Source organism: Vigna unguiculata, chromosome 10 (assembly GCF_004118075.2).
Source record: "Vigna unguiculata cultivar IT97K-499-35 chromosome 10, ASM411807v1, whole genome shotgun sequence".
Taxonomy (NCBI): domain Eukaryota; kingdom Viridiplantae; phylum Streptophyta; class Magnoliopsida; order Fabales; family Fabaceae; genus Vigna; species Vigna unguiculata.
This window is the reverse complement of record NC_040288.1, coordinates 16,299,411-16,321,823: the sequence shown is the minus strand read 5'-3', so window position 1 is coordinate 16,321,823 and position 22,413 is coordinate 16,299,411. Positions and strand designations below refer to the sequence as shown.

Here is a 22,413-nt window from a genome sequence, read left to right as displayed (position 1 = left end):
TATATAGATTAGAATAAGATGTTAGTACAAAAAATGTTGATTTTAAAGGAGGTTTATTATTAGAGGTTAGAATAACCTCCCCTCAAAAATATATTGATGGAGGTTTTCCAAACCCCCTAGTAAGTAAAGGAGGTTTTTTTACAAATTCCGTGTGAATTTTTGTATTTTTAGTGCCTTACCGTAAATATAATTTCCTCCATCTCTTTTCACAATTTTTTTTTTCTTTTTCGAATCACTTTTTTCATTCACTTCTTTCATGACACTTTATTTTTTCTTTTTTTTAATCCTTTCTTTTTCATTCACAAAAACGCAGTTTGCTCGCGTGACCTAGCTTTCTCTCGACAAATCTTCTCGTTCTTTGCAAATCTTCTACTAGGGTTACATAATGTGACATCGATATCAATATAGATGCAATGTTTTTTTACTCGGTGAATTAGTTACGATTGGATGTCAAATTATGCTTTTTAATGAGTCTCTAATCTGATGATCTATTCTATTAAAAGTTGCTAGATGATGGAGTTTTACCTTGTAGCATATTTTATCATTTTTTGTGGCTGCTTTGCTTTCAAGTAGAGGCAAAGAGTGGGGAATTTGCAAAACTCAGATATGGGAAGGGCTCCTTGTTGTGAGCAAGTGGGATTGAAGAAGGGGAGGTGAACAGCGGAGGAGGATGAAATTTTGACCAAGTACATCCAGGCTAATGGAGAAGGTTCTTGGAGGACGTTGCCAAAAAATGCAGGTACAAAAATAATTAATGCCACAACTATTATTAGTGCATCTACAATTTACTTTTCTAGGTACATTTTTGTTGGGTGTGACCTTCCAACTATAATTATTGTACAAGGTTTGTTAGAATGTGGCAAGAGTTGCAGGTTAAGGTGGATTAACTATTTGAGAGCTGATATAAAGAGATGCGACATTTATGTCGAGGAAGAAAAAGAAAATACCATTTTTAAGTTGCATACTTCGTTAGGCAACAAGTTAGTTTCCAGATCATTCTCCTGCTCATTTCTCAGATTAATTCAATTTGTTCAGTTTGCCCATGTACAATGTTGCATCCTTTAAATTTCTCAAGAATTAAATAAACACAGATTAGAATGAAACATAAATTAAGTATCATCTTCCGTAAAATTTAAAGTTCATAAAACTCCTACTTTAAAATGTTATAAATGTTTCACTTTTAACATAACCATTTCTTGTCCATACATCTTTATCATTCAATAGACAAAATGTATATTTTGAGCACAAAAGCACCTCAAACTAATCCATGCCAGTCTTACTAATCAAAATTTTATCAATATCGCTCTACTTTTTATTTTTATTTTTTGTTTTAATTTCATAGTTACACAAACTTGATTTTAAATTTACTAAATCAACGAAATAGAGTCTTAGTTGAAAAGAGAATAGTGAGGAAGAGACTGTGACCACAATTCCTGTAGAAGTTGTTTTCATTAAGCTTAAGTTTTTTATAAGAATTAATGTCTTGTTTATATGAGATGAGAAAAGAGAGAAAGAGACTGTGATAACAGTTATTGTAAAAGTTGTTTTCATTTGTTTAATTTAGACAAACTTTATTTAAAACAATTTACTTTCAGCGTATTAATTCTTGGTTTAACTGGAAAGAGATAGAGAGGAAAAAAATCTTGGATAACAATTCTTGTAAAATTATGTAAAAATATTTTTATATCATTAATATTATAAAATATTTTTAAATATATGAAATAGATTTTAATGTAAAATGAAACAATTTAAAATGTAATATAAGTTGTTTAAAAGAAAGTAATTTGAGATGATGTGGAGAGATATTTTTTAGTGCTGAGAATGTCTGTTTCAAAGAGTGAAGAGTGTTCTAAGTTGAAAGTTCTACTTTAGAGAACAAAAGTAGATACATAATTTATAATGCATGTTAGAAGAGAAAGGTTGATTATTTTACAAATCTTCGTGGAAGATTTCATTGGATACTAGAGAATAGGATCAACAAATCACTTGAGTTGATTTCAGAAAGTGAGAGAGTGTTTTGCTTTATATATTAAATTGGAGTTACATAGCATCATTCACTGTTAGTGTTTTTTAGACAAAAATGGCATGTGGACGGCTTTTGACAGTGTAACGTCCCATTTAATCCATAATCCTAATTAAAGGAAACGTCACACAAGATAACATAGTAGCGCGGTCTTGGAGCATAAACATTACTCCTTACAATATTCAAGGCACACAACGATGTCAAAACCAAAACAAGGTACAAGGTTTAACAGTAATCAAATTGAAATTTAAAGGACAAGCTAAATAGATGGGCCATAGCCCTATAATAAAGCCCAAAATAGCAGAATCCAGCCTAGGTGGGCTACGCAGCGGAACCATCACCTCCCTGTTGACCACAGGTGTTTCTCGCATCTGCTCACATCAATAAATTGATGATCATCGCAAAAAGAGAAAACCACACATACAGGACATACAACAAACAACAAAAGGGTAAGCTAGAGTGGAAAATTGTTTATCATACAATTACATGCTATTTCATAGTCCAAGCAGTATATGTCATCCAAACATGTTATGACCTTTCAAACAATACACTAAGACCTAGACTTGACACATCCGGATACATATAATCTACTCGGATTCAACGGATGCTTGCACTTGTGATGGATATCCCTACTCTACCGAGCTGCTCACCCCCGAGCTGCTCACCCTCGAGCTAAGTGTTACAATGTCTCCACCCCCACACACAAGGTTAGCTCTCAATGAATTTCAGGCCTCCTACTACTATCACCACAAGAGTCAGTCCACTCTTTGTGAGACTAATGGACTCCTTAGAGTGTCAGGATGCAACCTTACCTTGAATCCTTACTAAATTATATAGGTGGGGCACCGCCATGAACTCCCACTAGAAGGGGTCATGGAATTACGTCCCGACCACTAAGACACCACCATGAGGTCTAACCTAGAGGCTCGTGGAATTACGTCCTAACCACATACCAATCATGTTGAACCAACCAAGAAATACTTATCATGCATATAAATCTCATGCCAACCTTTGTAACCAATCCTCACTCATTGACCATGTTGAATCCATACCATCCTTCCAAAACCATGAATAAGAATTGTGCCTCGCTCAAAACAAGAGCTCTCCGCCTGAGCGAGAGTTTGAGTATAACCCTGGCCTGCTTTTGCAAGCCTCGCTTGGGCGAGTCAATCTCGCTTGGGCGAGAGCAACAGATCTCGCCACTGTTTTCCCTGCAACAACCACATTTTCACACCCAAACAACAATACAAGCACTTCGCATGTTCATAGTAACATATAGCCCATACAACACCAAACAAAATCAAGAATAGGCCAAAAATCATTTAAAACCCAAAACCCTAACTTCCCTTACCTGGGAATAGCTAGCAGAATACTTTGACGTTAAGTTGTGAGCAAGGCAGCTTTAGGAACAAACTATAAAGCTGGAAAGAAATCAGAGAAACAGATTCAGGGCAAGCTCACTACGATAAATCCTATCTGAAATACATAAGTATCCCTGGAGGGGATAAGCATGAGCTGAAGAATGACTTACATGGAGCAAGAGAATGTGATTGAGCTATGTTACCAAGGTTGGGGTTAAACCCTAGTAGAGTCTTTGTGGAGAAAATGAGAGGAGTAAGCAAGCACTATTTTGCAAGAATGACTAGAATGGAAAAGGATTTGGCTGCCTTAAGGGCCTTGTACGCTTTATGGGCAACCCTTAGGCCCATTAGATTGGGGAAACCCTTAAAATAAAGGGTTAGAATATAAGTGGTCCTTACAGACAAGTTGACCAAAATATTTTCACATTGTTTACCATGTAATTTTCATTCGAAAAAACTTGCTATATTGCAAGTTACCCCGTAGCTCCATTTCATCCCTTGAGTTATAAAAGACAAGTTTAAATAGTATCTTTTCCTTGACATGTAATTTAATACATTCATTTTATGACTATTCATTTTGTTCTTCTTTTCTATTACAAGAAGTGGCATAACCTGGTAGTTGGTTCAAATTGCTTAGCATTTGCAGGTTTTAAGGCCATGTTGATTTTCTAAATTTAGAGTTTGTTTTGGATGATTTTTTTTTCTTTTTACAAGTTAGGAAAATCAGGTAATGGCACCGAAGGAAAAATGGATTGCAGCAGATTGTCTCTCCACAATAAAAACAATGGATGCTAAAGTAAAGATAAGTTGTTAAAATGCAGACTTTATTTCCAAATACTAAGATAACTAGAGTGTAAATTTGAGAAATTTTTGATTGCCACTTTGGGATTTGGTTTTCTGAATTATCCATCAATTAGGTATGCTTTCTAAATTTTTTTGAAGTTGTTTATTGGAGCTTCTCTACCTCAATCTAATATTTTGATTATTAAAATACAGGACCAAATAACTTAAAAAATCTTAAGAAGCTTGTTGAGCAATTTCAAAAGCAGGCTCCAGTTATATAGTCTTTTCCAATTTCTAGATCAGGGACAATTGTACTGGAGTTTCTAGAGCTTGCTCAGAAATACTGTGTGGTTGAAACCTCACATGTATGAGGGCCAACCTTGCAGCCTTGTCTAGAATGGGACTGGAGTGCCTTGGGCAGTAGCCTTATCAGAGATATTGTAATGTTGTAATAGCCTTGGGCAATAGCCATAAACTAAGTTACGGTATTGAGTAGGCTCTTAGGAATCGTATGTTATGAAACTAATTGAAGATCAAATGGTGCAACTACTTTTTGCCTTTTGGGTTCAAGCCAATATTCCTGATAACATACTTAAAATATTGAAGCTATAACTTACTTATTCATACTGAAACTATTATGCACAATTCAAAGCATATTGCATCCATTGTTATCTTTTGTCTGCAAATGTTTTCAAATTCAGCATCCTCATAAAGAAATGATTTATTTCATTCCTTATAATTGCCGATTTCTATTTTTTTTTCTATTATGGTAATCATGTCAACCCTGATTTGTATGGAGACAAGAACACTAGACTCTTCACTTATTGGACAGTGAGTTATCAATTCAAGCATCCAAATTTTGTCTTTTCCTCTTATTACTTTTGTATTTCTTATTCACTTGATTCAATTAATCCACCACCAAGACAGAGTGATACATATCAAGCTATTGGTTGTTATCATCTCCTTTGCTCTGTCTTTATTCAAATTAACAATGATATAGCTATGGTTGTTATATCCTTTTTTATGTATTATCTCTTGATATTGGACATTCTAGCATGAAAATATGTCCAACACTCAATAAACACTACCATTAGTATTTGGCAGACTACTCCAGTCTTGCGTTAGATTCTTGCATGTTTAATTATTTCCTTGCTCATAACTCATACATGTTTAATTATTTCCCTTAGTGTTGTTGAATTTGTGCTCATACTGATTCATGACTTGGATCTGACTTCTTGGTCTGATATATGAATTATGAAAAGCATTATTTGGACCACTTCAATAGTGGCAACTGAACAAAATAGATGTTCCCCACTAGCACACAATGTCTCATTCTTTTCTTTCCACTCTCTTTCACACACACCGTTTGTGAAAAATATTGAAGCAAGTATTCATCTGAAGAAAATTATATTAGTATTTTTAACGCATGCATATTTGACAAGTTATGAAATGTAGGGGTCTTGGAGGTTTTATATTTTGATATTTGCTTTCTTATACGAATATGATTCATTGAAAGTTCATTTGATGGGTAACCTTTTTAACAAAACGTAGAATCCCTAATCCAAATTAAAGTTTCACTTTGGTAATTCATATGATAAAGCTTTTATACGGTAATCTATAATTCATATGATAAAGAATGTTACTAATTATGATTTTTTTATGATAGGTATTTGATCAAGGGAGAGTTCTTAATGAAGAAACAAATGATTCAGATCAAGATTGATAGTTGAAGAATCTTATTAGACTTTCATTATGTTAGAATTTATAACTATAAGAACAAAGATATTGTAATATTTCACTAGTTTGAATGTTTAAACTTTAATATTTACCTTGAACTTATAGACAATGCTCCTCATTTTTAAGAATGTTATGTAATATATAAACAAATGTCTAAATATTATAATTTTTGTTTTTTATATCATATGTTTTATGAATTATATGCATTCAAAAAGTATAACAAATAAAATTAAGGGAATTTGAAAAGTAAAAACATAACTAAATAATGAATTGCATTGCAAGGTAAAAAAGGGAATTTCAGTACTACTATACAGTATAAATGATTTAAAACTAAATACAAGTAGGTACTACGGGTTCGAAAACATTGGTAATTACTAGGGATTTTAAAATCGTAGGTAAATACCAGGGGTTTTAAAACCATAGGTAATTACCAGGGGTTTTAAAACCGCCGGTAATTATCAAGAGTTTTAAAATCACCAGTAAATACCCGAGATTTAAAACCATTGATAAATACCAGGGGTTTCAAAACCGCCATTAAGTGTTGCTTTACCATGGGTTAGTCAAAACCACTGTTAATCCATTAACGACGCTAGTTTTTCTAGGGAGAAAACAAATCGTCGGTAACTCCTTTAATGTGGGTTAAAACCCCCGGGAATGCCATAAATAACCTCTGGTAAAAATTATTTTTGTTGTAGTGAGTAAGGCTTAACCAACTAAACTTATAATTGACATTATCATGTTTTTATTTTAGTTTACTTTTATGTTTATTATTATTTTATAATTGGTCAAACATGGCAGATTCTGGTTAAAGGTGGTCAAATATTCAAACAAGAGGGGTATAGTTGGAAATTGGATAGAAAATAAGTTGCTGAATAATTAATTAAAGATTTTTTATTAAATATATTTGATATATCTCAAATTAGCAAGGGAAGTTACTTTGGTTGAAAGTAAGGACGCCAACAAATTAATTGAGAAGTTACATTGATTAACAATAATCTTTAGGAAACCAATGATCAATCCTATTTTGAAAAAGCAGTGGAATCGACCTATTTTTTCTTTACTATTGTTTCTATCTTATTTTATCTTTTTCTCTTTATCTCTCATATTTTTATTTTTTTATTTGACTAACTCTTTTGTATAGATTTTATAAGAACTAATTTGTTAAAAATCAATTCTGTGTTTGTTGGGAGACGACTTAGGGTTACTTTACCTTTTCTATATTAGCAATACTGAAGTTGCTATAGTTTAGTAGTATTAATTTGAACGAGTCAACGACAGCGTTATCAAATTTGGCGTCGTTGTCAAGGAATACGGTTAGAATTTTTATCATTTTAGTTCTTATTTTATTTTATTTTATTGTTTTTTTTATCATTAACATTTTTTTCCTTTATTTTGGTTTCTAACATTTATCTTCTTTCTTTAGTTGTTTTAATTTTTTTAGCATAATTTTTGTTTGAGAAATTTTGTTGGAAAATTTGTGAAACTTGTTGGGGAACACTTTGGCTAAGGAAAGATAAGATACTTAAGTTGTCCGTTGAGACATACCTCTTTTTCTTGTAAGTCTACTCAACAAGCTTTCAACTTATTTCTTTTCGGAAAACCTCTTTCAAAAATGAAAAATAGTTTTTCATATAAAAATAATCAACAGTGTGATTTTCAAGTGAACTATGATTATTATCCACAACAACCACGTGATTCATATGCTTATCAGCAACAAATTGTCATACCTACTTCTCCACTTGATTTAAGTAGGTTAACTATACGTCAACTGAATGATCTATATCCTAGATCATCTTTTGTGGAATATGAGCAATCATCATACCATGAGCAATAACCATATTCTGAAGGTCCACCTCAGCCATCATATGTTCCATTTGGTTCTCAAAAACAACAACATGCACCATCACAATAAGTTCCAACAATCAATGGACCATCCTATAAGGAAGTTGTTATATTAATGGATGGACTGAGAGAGAAATTAGACACCATAGATGGAAGGTTGCGAGCTTATTAACGATGCAAAGATATTGAGCAAAAATGGTATGAAAATGATAAAGTAATGTATGACATGATGGGGGATGCAAGTAACAACAACTTTGTAGAATTACTTTGTACTGTTAATACCACCCTCCAATGCCATCCAAGATTTCCTGAAACCATGGAATTTAGAGCACTTCGTCATGAAATAGAAGATATGCTTCTAAAGTTGGCCATTAGAGCTGAACAAATGTCAAAAGATTTAAGTCAGCTAATGAAAGACAAAGTTATGGCACTACAAGAAATACGTGCATTATCGAGGTCGAAATCCGTCGGTAATGCCATAAATCTGTCGGTAATGATGTTTTACCGACGAACTTTCGACGGCAAAAAAACCATCGTTAAACACATCGTCGGTAATGTATTCTTGACGTATTATGAAAGTCCGCTGATAATTTCTGACGAAAGCATTTGTCGACCAAACCGTCGACCATTACCAACAGATGTCTTCGTCGGTAATTACAGACGGCCAAGTCCGTCGGAAAATCCATTCGTTCATCCACTGCTAATACCGACAGATTTATCTGTGGGTAATTACCGTCGAATGTTTCCTTCGGTAATTACCGACGGATGAATCCGTCGATAATGGCAGTGGATGAACGAATGGATTTTCCAACGGATTTGGCTGTCGAAAATCCGTCGGCAAGTGTTTATATTTTGTTTGGGTTTGTTTGCTAGTTTAATATTCCACAATACCTGCATATAGAAATTTCCAACACATACAATCCATCATTCAAACACAGACAATCCAGCATTCCATTGTATCAAATTTTGTATCATCATCAAACTCCATCACAATATATATCACATGACACACTTTTATAAAACAAAAAATAATATGTAGCATAGGAATATGTTTGCCAAATATTACATAGGCACGATCAATACCAAGTAAGCATAATTGTACACAAGTTTATTATGTACATGCTGAAGAAAGTATTTCTTAAGGACATGAAGAGCTAATAATCTTCATAATTAGGAGAAGATTCTTCATTTACATTATTGTCCTCTTCATTATTTGGTTGCTGAGACTCGGGTTGAAGGATTTCAGAGTTCTATTGAGTAGGGTTTGGCTGTAGTGGTTGTGGCTGTTGAAGACGAGCCTGAGCATCAAGAGGGAGATATTGCAGGACTAGTGATTGAAAGGATCGAAACTCGAACCTCAATTGCTCATTTTCCTCCAGGCTGCGTGAAAGTTTTTGCCTAATATTATTGAGGTCCTCAGTATTAGGAGTGGAAGAAGCTGATAGTTGGTTGCTTTCATTTGAACCGGTATATTTTGAAACAAGTTGACCAGCCCCATAAAGTCTTCCTTTCCTTTTTCCTCCTACTCTCTCAATCCAACACCTAGTCATGATATTCTCATCCTTTGTAGGATCAGCCGAGGACTGATATTGTGTTCCATCAAGACATGAGGAAACCTCAGATCTAACTTGAGAAAGCCTAGTCTGAAATTCTTCTTGTAAGTAAAAATTGAACAATTATTATTATGTGGTGGGATACATATATAAGTTTAAGAGTAAATAATATTGAACAGTAAAAGAGACTTACATTTGTTTTCCTAGACCTCTCATTCACATACTCGCCAATACCCTTCCGTATATGTGTCTGTTGAAAGACTTCATCCAGAAACACATGTCGTACCAACTCACGTGCCTGTAACAAAATATGTTATAATGTTAGATTTGATATGATTTCAAAATATGTTATAATGTTATAATGTATGCCAAAATAAATGGATCAAATGGTTGGTACCTTGAAGTGTAAGGCCCACTATTTTCTCTAATTTTTTTTTATTCTACCTTAATTTTAAGGGTCTACCTAAATCAGTTGGGCCTAGGGTTGGCCCAAAGGGAAACCAGACCCTAAACTACCCTAACCCTATTAACTCTTCTCACTTTCAGAAATCAGCCGCCTTACTCTTTTCTCCCAAGAACTGTGCTCTGTTAGGGTTTCAAAGTTTAATCAGATTCAAGTTTAGCTCGACCTCATTTCTGCTCACGTAAGTGTTCTTCAACTCATAGTTTCGTGGTCATTGTTAGGGTTTTTGTAATAAACCCACTTCTGCTCACTATTTCCAACTCGCAAATCTAATCCTAGAGCGGCTATGCTTTGTGGTTCAGCGTCGAGGTCTTGTACTAGCTCTTTCCAGGTAAGGGAAGTTAGATCCTTCTGTATGTTCCATGAAATCTACCTGTTTTTCGTTTATTTCGCGATTGGATGGACTGTGTGTGAATATGCGCTGTTGGGATTACATGTTTGAACTACTTGGGTGTGTGTGTGACTGTTGCACGAGAGAACAGTGGTGAGTGTCGCAACCAGAATCGCGACGGGAAGGCGAACTGAAAAAGAAAACGGGTTTAAAAAGATATTGGGAGTCGCCACCACAGTTATTTTTGGAAAACTATGGGAAACCATAAAATAAAGAAAGTTTGTGAAAAACCAAATTTTAGATCCGGGAGTCGGTTACGCGTAGGGAAGGTGTTAGCACCCTACGCGCCCGCCCAAGGGCGGTACCTTTAATTAAAAATGCAAAATTGATGTGGTTTTCAAAATGCTAATTTTCCCCCATAAGAAATAATAAGACGAAAATGCTAAAAAAAAACAAAAATATTTTTTTTAATTTTTTGGGCCCGACAAGGATTGACCTTGGTCCTACGTATTCTCATTAAGGATGAGAAATCAGGGTTACGTAGTTCTTTAAAAAAAACTATTTTCTTGAAAACGTCAATGTTTTTAATTTTTGAATACGAAGTCTTTTGTATTTATTTATTTTTTAAAGAAAGGGTGCTAAGTACTAAGACGACGCAGACGGTCACATGAGTACTTAAACATTTACTATAAAAGTGTCCAACAACAAACGACCATAGAAACATCAGGATGAAAACGTATTTTTTGGAAATCTTTTGAAATAAAACTTTTTAGAAAAAAGGGAAAGGTATTAAGTACTAACGACGCGAGTGGCCACACGAATACTTATACCTTTATTTGTGAGATATTAGACGACGCGAGCGGCCATACAAATACCTCAAATATGAGAAAAAAGCCTATGAAAAATATTCTTTTAAATTTTTATTTTTTTTCTAAAAAAGGATATTTACTTAAAAGAGATATGCACAATTATTTTTTATTTTTACTACTAGTTTTCAAATATAATTTAAACTGAAATATAAAATAGATTTTAAAAAAAACTAACTAGGAAATATAAAAGACAATAAAAATCAACATATAATATTAGATCCAAGTATAAATTCAAGACGGGACCCACATCATATTTATTATTTAGAAGAAGAAAAACCAAACGTCAAATCAATGCATTTATATATATATATATATATATATATATATATATATATATATATATATATATATATATATATATATATATATATATATGAATTCTTGATGACCCGTGAGCAACATTGCTAATTGAAGCCAAAGTGATCATGCTATTGAATCTAGTCTAATGTATTAACAAAAACGTGGTCCGTTGGTTTTTAATTGATGGTCTTTTTTATAGGATATTTTATAAAAGCAATGGACCCTACCATTAGATCACAATGAAATAATACCTTCGATACATAACAACAAAACAAAGGAAACTCACATGCGAAGGCATCAGGGACATTAAACTAACAGTATCAAAATCATAAAATTATGAATATCCATGGAACGAAACACATGAAGAAGAAGTGAAGGGCGCCACTTATGCGGACTAAGTTGGCCAAAAGAGAAATACAGATACTTCTTTAATCATTAAGACAAAGCCAAACATGCGCACAATAAATTATTTTGATTCCATGCATTAAATATGGAATGAGTAGTTCAACTGGCAAGATGATAACTACCCGAGTGCACCACGTAAAAGTAGTTTCAACTTCACACAACTCCCAATGCACCAACTCGTTCTATTAAACCCATCATGCAAAAGGTCCCCCAAACAACCAGTACTGACGACCGACTCCCGACTCCCTCCACAAGATGCATATATAAACAATTATTATATGCTTATGAATGCATCAAAAATAGCCCCTCCAACCACAACCATCGAGCAATGCACCCATTGCCCTCAACAAATGCAACAAGAACAAGGATTCCACGTGTGCTTTCAACAAACATGCAGATGAAATATGGTCTTGTGTATGACTAAACTTTAAGGATGCAAAGCAAACATGTCACTAGCCCAAGAATCCATTTACAGTACCATGTAGAAGGGCATCAAAATTTTTTTAGCACTAGTCTCATGGACGAACCTTACATTCACATGGACACTTATCGACATTTAATCACATAAAGTCAAACACGACCCAACCATAAGAAAAAAAACAACATACGTGCAAATAACGAAAATGAGCATCCATACATGCAAGAACACCACATAAAAGGTTAAGCATAAGATAAAACAAGTATGCGATTGCGAAGAAATGTACCAAAACTCCTATAAGTCTAGCAGCTGCCACCTACAAAACCGAAGTTGAGCCTTCTTTTTTTTATGAACAATGGTTGGTTTGGCAATCAGGAACGTGACAAGGAGGCTTGTTCCTGTCAAGACTGTGGGCCGAGGTTGGTTTGAACCTTTGCCCCTGGAGTTTGCGTTGTTGTGTAGGGATTTAAGGATGGCGGGGTAAACTGAAGAGCTATAAGGAATCAAGGGTTTTCTTTTTTGGAAGAACTAGAATCCTCTCCCTTTTTCAGATGATGGAGAAAAGGGTTTATATTTCTCTGTGTTGATGTCCTCCTTTTTGTGGTCCTCTCTTTCCTCCTCCAGCAACCCTTTGAGCTTCCTCCCCATTATGATTATTCCCAAAAAAATTAAATGACGTTTGAATTTTGTCATTATGATGCCATGGGCAAGTAGTGAAAAACAAAAGATAATGATGGTTTTGCCACTATTCAGTAGAGGAATGGGGTGGAAATCCTTAGGGATTGGTTGCCTAGGGTGGTGAGTGCATGGAGTGGTGAGCCCATAATTAATTACTTGTTTCTCCTATAGCCTTGCGTGGGTGAGAAAAAGTTTGTGGGAAGGAAAAGAGAAAAGGGTGACAAGTGTCACCATATGATTGGAAAAAGTGAGTTTTGGGTGGATTAGTGGTGAGATGGGTAATTAAGATGAGTTATTCTGTAAGCTTAAAGTAGAAAAGGGGTATGAAAGTGAAGTGAAGGAGTATGGATCGTAAAAACAAATTTGGGCTTGGGTGTTCACTCTCTTTTCTCTTTTTCCTCTCTTTTTTTGTTTGTTTTTGTTTTTGTTTTTTGTTTTTTTTGTTATTTCCTATTTTTTATTTATTATTTTTCTAGTAATTCTTCAAAAATAATTCTACAGTCTTATAAAAAAAAATTTATTAACTTAATAACCAACTATTCTTCAAGCATTTAAAAAAAAAAAAACTCCGGACGAAATTGGGTGTTGACAGTTGCCCCTCTTTACTTAGATTTTACTTGATAATATGAAATTTTAACTTTCATAGGTTATCAAAGTAAAAGATGAGTAAAGATAAAACACTAATTTCGTTTGGGTTTCAAAGGAAAAGAGGAAAAAAACAAATCAAGCATATACAATGACCAATTCAAAGAAAAGGGTCGTGATCCAAACAAGGAAAACAGACTCGACCCTTATGAAGGAGAGGGTCCTGTTGTGACAAAGAAATCAATGACCATTCCATTGGAGAGGGCCTTGACATGAAGAAGGAAATAAATGACCATTCCAATGGAGAGGGTCTTGATGTGAAGTAAGAAAATCAATGACCATTCCATCGGAGAGGGCCTTGATGTAAAGAAAGAAAATCAATAACCATTCCATTGGAGAGGGCCTTGATGTAAGCATATGAAAATCAATGACCATTTCATCGGAGAGGTCCTTGATGTAAAGAAAGAAAATCAATGACGATTCCATCGGAGAGGGCCTTGATGTAAACAAAGAAATCAATGACCATTCCATTGGAGAGGGCCTTGATGTGTAGAAGGAAATAAATGACCATTCCAATGGAGAGGGCCTTGATGTGAAGTAAGAAAATCAATGACCATTCCATCAGAGAGGGCCTTGATGTAAAGAAAGAAAATCAATGACCATTCCATTGGAGAGGGCCTTGATGTAAGCATATGAAAATCAATGACCATTCCATCGGAGAAGGCCTTGATGTAAAGAAAGAAAATCAATGACCATTCCATCGGATAGGGCCTTGATGTAAACATAAGAAAATTAATGACTACTCCATCGGAGAGGGTCTTGATGTGTAGAAAGAAATCAATGACCATTCAATTGGAGAGGGTCTATATATGAAAGGAGAATCCAAAGTTTGTGTCAGTAAACACTGCTTGAATGCTTAGCACCAACAAGATTCAACCTTTAGGCAAATGATGTAATGCGGTGAGGATGCATAAATGCATGGATGCATGGATAAACTTTATAGGAGGCTTTATTTTTTTTGCCTTTTTATTTAAATTTTTTCCACGACACCCTCCAAAATGAGTTTACTCTTAGTGAATGTACCCGTGATGCCTCGTTGGTATGCACAAACTTTTATTCCCTTCTTTTTGTTTATTATTCTCTTTACGAACTCAGCATGAAATTCATTGCTCTAAATTTATGGAGGGAACCAAATGGTATTTATTGAATGAAAAACAAAGCAGAATACAACAAAATTTGGAGACAATGTCAATATCCCCTAGTAGCACTTCCTATCAAGGAATCATCATGTATAAAAAAATTTTACCGCATCAGAATTGACCGGTAACGGTAACTCCTCTCCATCCATTAGTGCCCCACCAGAAAATGTTTTCTTCACCACATACGAGCCTTCATAATTTGGAGTCCACTTGCCACTATGATCCTTTTGTATAGGTAAGATCTTTTTCAAGATTAGCCGCCTTCATGGAACTCTCTAGGGCGCACCCTCTTGTCGAATGTTTTTTTCATCCTTCTTTGGTATAACTGTCCATGACATACTGCTACTAGCCTTTTTTCCTCAATGAGATTAAGCTGGTCAAATCGGGCCTGAACCCATTCTGCATCTTCCAATTGGGTCTCCATTAACATTCGTAGGGATGGGATTTCTATTTCAAAGGGTATTACTGCCTGCATTCCGTACACCAGAGAAAAAGGTGTTGCCCCAGTTGATGTACGTACCGAGGTGCGATACCCATGCAAAGCAAAGGGAAGCATCTCATGCCAGCTTTTATACGTGACCACCATTTTTTGTACAATTTTCTTGATATTCTTATTAGCAGCCTCGACTGCCCCATTCATCTTTGGATGATAAGGAGAAGAATTATGATGTTGAATTTTAAATCCTTCACACAATTAAGCCATCATTTGATTGTTCAGATTGGTGGCATTATTAGTGATTATCTTGCTAGGCAACCCGTACCTACAAATTAACTCTCTTTTTATGAATTTAGTCACAACTTTCCTAGTCACGCTAACGTAGGAAGCAGCTTCCACCCATTTAGTGAAATAATCAATTGCAACTAGAATGAAGCTATGTCCATTTGAGGCTTTTGGCTCTATAGCTCCGATGACATCTATCCCCCACATTGAAAAAGGCCATGGGGCAGACATTAAGTTTAAAGTAGTGGGTGCCGTATTGATATTATCTGCATACTTCTGACATTTCTCGCACTTTCTCACGTGTGTGCAACAATCATTCTCCATAGTCAACCAAAAGTAACCAGCCCTCAAGATCTTTCTAGCATCGAGTGTCCATTCATGTGTGTGCCAAAAGTTCCTTCATGAACTTCCTCCAATATTGACTCGGCCTCTTTTGCATCCACGCATCGAAGGAGAACCATATCATGATTTCTCTTGTACAACACATCCCCACTCAGGATAAAATTTGCAGCCAACCTTCTTAGTGTCCTTTTATCATTCTCAGATGCTTCTTCGGGGTATTCTTTGGTTTTTATATAACGTTTAATATCAAAATACCACGGCTTACCGTCTAACTCTTCTTCGATGAAATGGCAATATGCTGGCTCTTCGTGGCTCTTCATTTGGATCATCGGCATTACCCCATCCTAATTAATCTTGAACATCGATGATAAAGTAGCTAAGGCATCTGCCAATTGGTTATCCTCTCGCGAAATATGGTGGAATTCAATAAAATCAAAATACTCCACCAATTCCATGATATAAGTTTTGTAGGGAATCAACTTCTGATCCCTGGTTTCCCATTCTCCCATTAGTTGATGGATAACCAACGCTGAATCTCCATATACATTCAAAATTTTTGCCTTTGACTCAATTGCAGCTTGGATGCCCATAACGCATGCTTCATATTCAGCGATATTGTTCGTGCAATTAAAACACAACCTTGCTGTCATCGGAATGTATTGGTTTTCTGGAGATATCAGTACTGCCCCTATACCATGTCCCATGATGTTAGAAGCCCCGTCGAACAATAATGTCCATTTCTTTATGTTCTCATCTTCTTGGTCATCTTCGAACAAGGCCATGATGTCCTCATCAGGAAATTCGGGTTGCATCGACTGGTAATCGTTAACGGGTTGTTGGGCCAGATATTCAGCCAAAGCACTACCCTTGATGGACTTCTAAGTGACATACACAATGTCATATTCTGACAATAGCATTTGCCACCGGGCTATCCTTCCAGTGAGAGCGGGCTTTTCAAAAATATACTTGATAGGGTCAGTCTTGGATATCAACCAGGTAGAATGACTCAACATGTATTGTCTTAGACGATGGGCAGCCCAGGCCAACGCGCAACAAGTTCGCTCTAAAAACGAGTATCGCTGTTCACATTCTGTGAACTTCTTGCTTAGGTAGTATATGCCATGCTCTCTTTTTCCAGTTTCGTCATGTTGACCCAACACATAACCCATTGACTCATCGAGTACCGTCAAATACATAATGAGTGACTTCCCCAGTTCGGGTGGGCGTAACACAGGAGGATCTTGTAGATATTGTTTAATTTTATCAAAAGCAGCCTGACAATCTTCATTCCACTCAACAACCTGGTTTTTACGCAATAGCTTGAATATTAGTTCACACGTGGCGGTTAATTGGGAGATGAACCTAGCAATGTAGTTCAGTCTGCCCAAGAAACCCCGCACTTCCTTTTCTGTACTGGAGCAGGCATTTCGATTATCGCACGCATCTTGTCGGGATCGACTTCTATCCCCTTTTGACTGACAACAAAACCCAACAATTTTCCAGATTTCACACCGAATGTGCATTTAGCCGGGTTTAGTTTAAGTTTAAACTTCCTCAATCTCTCAAACAATTTCCTTAGGTTAAGGATGTGTTCTTCTTCTGACTCAGACTTGGCGATCATGTCATCTACATAAACCTCGATTTCTTTGTGCATCATATCATGAAAAAGCGCCACCATGGCCCTTTGATAGGTTGCCCCAACATTCTTAAGCCCGAAAGACATCACCTTATAGCAAAATGTTCTGCATAATGTGATAAACGTGGTCTTTTCCATATCTTCAGGTGCCATCTTAATCTAATTATATCCCGAGAAGCCATCCATAAACGAAAATAGTGAGAACTTGGTTGTATTATCCACTAATGTATCGATGTGCGGTAATGGGAAGTTGTCTTTTGGACTCGCACGATTCAAATCTCGATAGTCAACGCACATCCGAACCTTCCCATCCTTCTTGGGCACTGGTACAATATTTGCCACCCATTGAGGGTATTTTGCCACAGCTAAAAATCCAGCATCAAATTGCTTTTACACTTCTTCTTTAATCTTTAATGACATTTCTGGTTTCATCCTTCTTAGCTTTTGTCTGACTGGAGGACATTCCGGTTTGAGTGGAAGCTTATGTTGTACTATATCAGTATCTAAACCAGGCATATCATTGTACGACCAAGCGAACACATCCCTAAACTCCTTTAGCAGCGCACACAATTCTTCTTTCACTTCTTTCTTCATACTCGTGCCAATTTTCACTTCTTTCTTTTCATCCCCTCGCTTAGGTCAAGCACTTCAACATCTTCTTGATGGGGTTTTATTTCCCTAGATTCTTGTTCCACTAATCTCATTAGTTCAGGGGAGGGTTCCGAATCACCTTCATAATCATCTTCCATATTATTGACAGGGTGCTTGAAATTAGGGATATCGACATTGTTGTTTTGAAAACATTCATTATCATATCTGCATTATTTGAGTTTATAAAAAAATGATCAATAAACAAACAACAATGAAAAATGCAAACAAAGATAACAAAGGTAGCAAACACAAATTGATTATCACGCTGAGCATAAAGGAAAAGGTGTTATCCCGTTAAGTCATGAATCCTAAAGCTCCGGGTAGAGCAATAGGATAAATTAAAAATATTACATTTTAACCAAATTAAACATCACGGGTAGATCCAAAGTCTCCCAATTGTTGTGTAGTGCATTTAGAGCATAAGGCTGCACGAAAATCGAGCTTTCAGGTTCATCTTCATCTCTGACAGCTGCTATCTGACTAATGTTGATCCATCCCGCGCTGCGGAAGCTATCTTTGATGTCGCAAATGTGAATCTTTCCTAACCCCAATTCTTTTCCTTGGATTTGAGCCACACCGCGCTCTCTCCTTTCTTCCGCCAGCCTCCTTTTATCTTCTCTAGTAGGCTTGTATCCAAGGCCGTATTTATTCTTTTTCTCGGTGACTTCTAAAGGATATGTCAATCCTTACTCGTACTTGCCTAGCCCCTTTTCGTACTCATATCTCTCTTTCAACATAACCTTGGCCGTCATAAGGGAAGTACGCGACAAATGTGGGCTCATTGGAAAGGGCTCCACATAGGCATTATCCACAATTTCCAAAGATTGGAAGGCTGTCTCGAGGGCTTCCTCTGCTGCTTCAATATAGCGAGAAGATGAAGGCCCACTCACTAAAATATCTTCCTCCCCTGAAACAATCACTAATTTGTCACCCATGACATATTTTAACTTTTGGTGCAAGGTTGAAGGTACCACGCCCGCTGAGTGAATCCAAGGACGACCCAACAAGCAGTTGTATGTTGGGAGAATGTCCATCACTTGGAAAGTTATTTGAAAAACACATGTCCCTATTTGGATTGGCAATTCTACCTCTCCCATTACTTCTCTTTTACTTCCATTGAAAGCTCTCACTATCATTGCGCTTGGTTTCATGTGAATACCTTCACACGGTAGCTTTCCCAATGTTGCTTTCGTCATTACATTCAAGGAAGATCCATTGTCGATTAATACACATGCTATGACATGATCCAAGCATTTTACATAGACATGGAGGGCCTTGTTGTGTCCCCTCCCTTCAGTAGGTATCTCCTCATCGGTAAAAGTGAGGTAATTGTTAGTAGTGATATTGTTTACAATTCCCTCAAAACTGTCCAGAGAAATATTTTGCTCCACATGCACTCCATTGAGTATCTTCATTAACAACTTTCTATGAGAGGTTGAATGCATGAGTAGTTCTAAAAGTGAGATTCGAGCAGGCAGGCGATTCAACTGTTGGACCACTTTATACTCGCTTTGTTGTATGAACTTCAAGAACTCGTAAGCCTCCTCATCAGATACTTATTTCCCATCGTCTTTTCTTAGTCACTCGTCGGTTTGGATGGTCTTCCCTTTCAAGAGTTCCTTAGTCTTTTTGGTATTCACTGATTCACTATTGCCAACTCCATCTTTCACCAAGTTTGGAGGCGTAAAGATTCGACCACTCCTCGTAATTCCACCGATACCTGATATATTTTTCACCACTGACTCACCACTGATAGATTGACCACCTACCCGCTGTTCCTCACCCAACACATATGCACCATATTTCCATGGGACAACTTTCTCACTTTTGTAGGGAAATGGGGAGGGTGCTTGGATAATAATAGATTGCCTTTCTTGAATTGTCGGGGTAGAGGTGGATCTAGTGAAATGAATCACCAATGGCTCTGGCAAAGTCACACCGGGTTTCGCACCATCTTGTACAAATACTTCTTCCTCCATGTCCCTGTGACATACTTGCACAAAGTTTCTGTCCATAAGATTTTGTAGAACATCCTCGAACCCGGTGCATTCATCAATAGAATGTTTAGCACTCGGATGGAATCCACATTTTTCACTCAGGTTATATTCCCCTTTTAACAAACCCAATTTCAATAGTGTCTAAAAAACAAACCGCTTGGAGCTTCGAATTTCACTCACATCCCTCACCAGGCGGTGTTTCTTAACCTCAATGGCATTTTTCGAAGGGTTCCCAAGACCAGAAAGGGGATTAGCCTCAACACTGGGTTTGTCTTCGTGGAACTTTATCCATCCTGAGTTGATTAAAGCTTCCACCTTGTGTTTAAGGGACACACAATTCTCAGTAGAGTGACCAACTCCCCCTCCGTGATAATCACATTTGACATTTGGATCATAATTCTTGGGGAACGGAGGTTGCACGGGCTTCATCGGACAAATGGCCACCAACTGCTTTTGGAGGAGATGAGGCAACAATTCCGTATATGACATAGGAATAGGAGTGAAATGAACGAAGTTCCTCTCTTGATTCCTTCTTAGATTAGCGTTTTGTCCCGCATATCTGTTGAAATTCGAGTTAGGTTCAGTTTTCAGAGCATTATTTGGAGCATGTTGTGGTTGATAAAGATTCAACGGTTGATAAAACCCTTGCTGCTGAGGTTGTGTTTGATGAACAAACACTGCATTGGCCACATAAGGAGGTTGGTTCAAGTGTGGTCGATACTTATGTGTTGGAGCCCGACTTTCCCACATAGGCATCACTGAGGCCGCCTGTACTTCCGCTTCTTTCTTCTTTCCGGGAATAAAATTGGGTTTCTTAGGAGTTGCAGCCACGAATGGGCCATATGCAATCTTTCCACTTTTTAACCCAATTTCTATTCTTTCCCCTATGATAATGATATCAGCGAAATTGGAAGACACATTCCCCAACACATGCTCATAAAATGGTGATTGCAGCGTGTTTACAAACGTCGCCACCATCTCCTTATCAAGTAGAGGTGGCTCAACCTGAGCAGCCAACTCTTTCCACCGTTGTGCATATTCCTTGAATGACTCAGTATCCTTCTTGGCCATGTTTTGCAATTGCAATCTATCTGGCACACTATCTGTGTTGTATTTATACTGTTTCACAAAGGCGTCGGCCAAATCCATCCAACAATGAATTCGAGATGGCTCCAAGTGTGTATACCAATTCAATGCTACCCCAGCCAGACTATCTTGGAAACAATGTATTAGCAATTTTTCATCATAGGCATAAGCAGCCATCTTTCTACCGTACATTGTCAAATGGCTTTTAGGGCATGTGGTGCCGTGATACTTTTCAAATTCTGGGACCTTAAACTTGTGTGGTATCATCACACCAGGAACCAGGCTTAATCTCGCCACATCACCGAGCCCATAGCTTCCACCACCCTCAATGGCACGAATCCTTTCCTCAAGAATTTCAAGCTTACTTTTAGCCCCATCAACAATAGTGGATATTGCTTGGACTGTAGCGTGTGGTGCAGCTTTAGTCGCAACATCTGCATCGATGAATGTTTTCGGAGGCTGGGGCGCCACAGTCATCCTCGGTCCTGTGAATGTGACTGTCTCATTCATCTCCGCTCCTATCACGGGTGTTGAAGCTAACATCGGTCCTTGAGTGTCGTTCGATAGCGTGTTGTTAGTTGCAAGAAAAGAGAAAGAAGTTTGTTCTGCATCTGAATATTCTCCAACTGGGATTATTGGGATTATTGATTAAATGGGACGTTACATGAAGTCATGTGAATGCCCACAATGTTATATTTAGGATCCACTCTTGTACCTTTCCTTGAGGGATCAAACCATTCACACAAAAAAAGTACAACTTTCTTCAGTTTATTAGAAGTATTGTACTCTAGTTCATATATTCTATGAATGATCCCACAAAAATCATCTTCACCTCATTCAGTAAGGCCCTTGACATAAACACCACTATTTATAGTCTTTTTCCCGTTGCTCCATGCGTTAGTATGAAACTTGTACCCATTCACGAAGTACGTGTGCCATTCTTTGACACATTTCATAGGCCAATTTGACAAATCCCTTAGGTCTTGGTTCCTAACACTTAATGGCTCGTTATAAACCTACAAATATAGAAAGATAGATGTGAAATTATGATATATTAAAATCTGTTTATTGTATAATTAATGGTACAATACATACTTGATATTGGAACCATTTAGGAAACTCTGAATGAATACGAGCAGAAGCACTGGTCTCAAGTAATTGCAAGCACACAAGGAATGAGCTGGCAAAAATAAATTCCATTGGTAAATTTTTAAAGGCTTATATAAAATTGACCACAAAGTTATTCATAAAGGAGGGTATAACTTACTCAAGATATGGTTTGAATTTAGTGCAATTGATTAAGACATCAACATGAGCAGATTTGAACTCGGCATTAGTTAACCAATGAATCGATTCTCTCCCTGCATGTTGACCTTCTTGTATCCCGGAGGCAGACCGTAAAGTGGGAACGGAACTGACGCGCCTAGAGGTAT

General features: G+C 36.7%; 1 long non-coding RNA gene and 1 pseudogene across 1 annotated transcript; both read right to left on the bottom strand.

Annotated features, from left to right (window-relative positions):
* Positions 1 to 8,726: 8,726 nt before the first annotated feature.
* LOC114167570 lies at positions 8,727 to 12,687 on the bottom strand. Its single transcript, XR_003600267.1, has 3 exons — positions 12,372 to 12,687; positions 9,493 to 9,597; positions 8,727 to 9,397 (listed from the first exon to the last, which is right to left on the bottom strand). It is a non-coding gene; the product is annotated as an uncharacterized LOC114167570 (long non-coding RNA).
* Positions 12,688 to 15,615: 2,928 nt separating this feature from the next.
* On the bottom strand, positions 15,616 to 21,523 carry LOC114165291 (annotated as a pseudogene).
* Between the last annotated feature and the right edge of the window lie 890 nt (positions 21,524 to 22,413).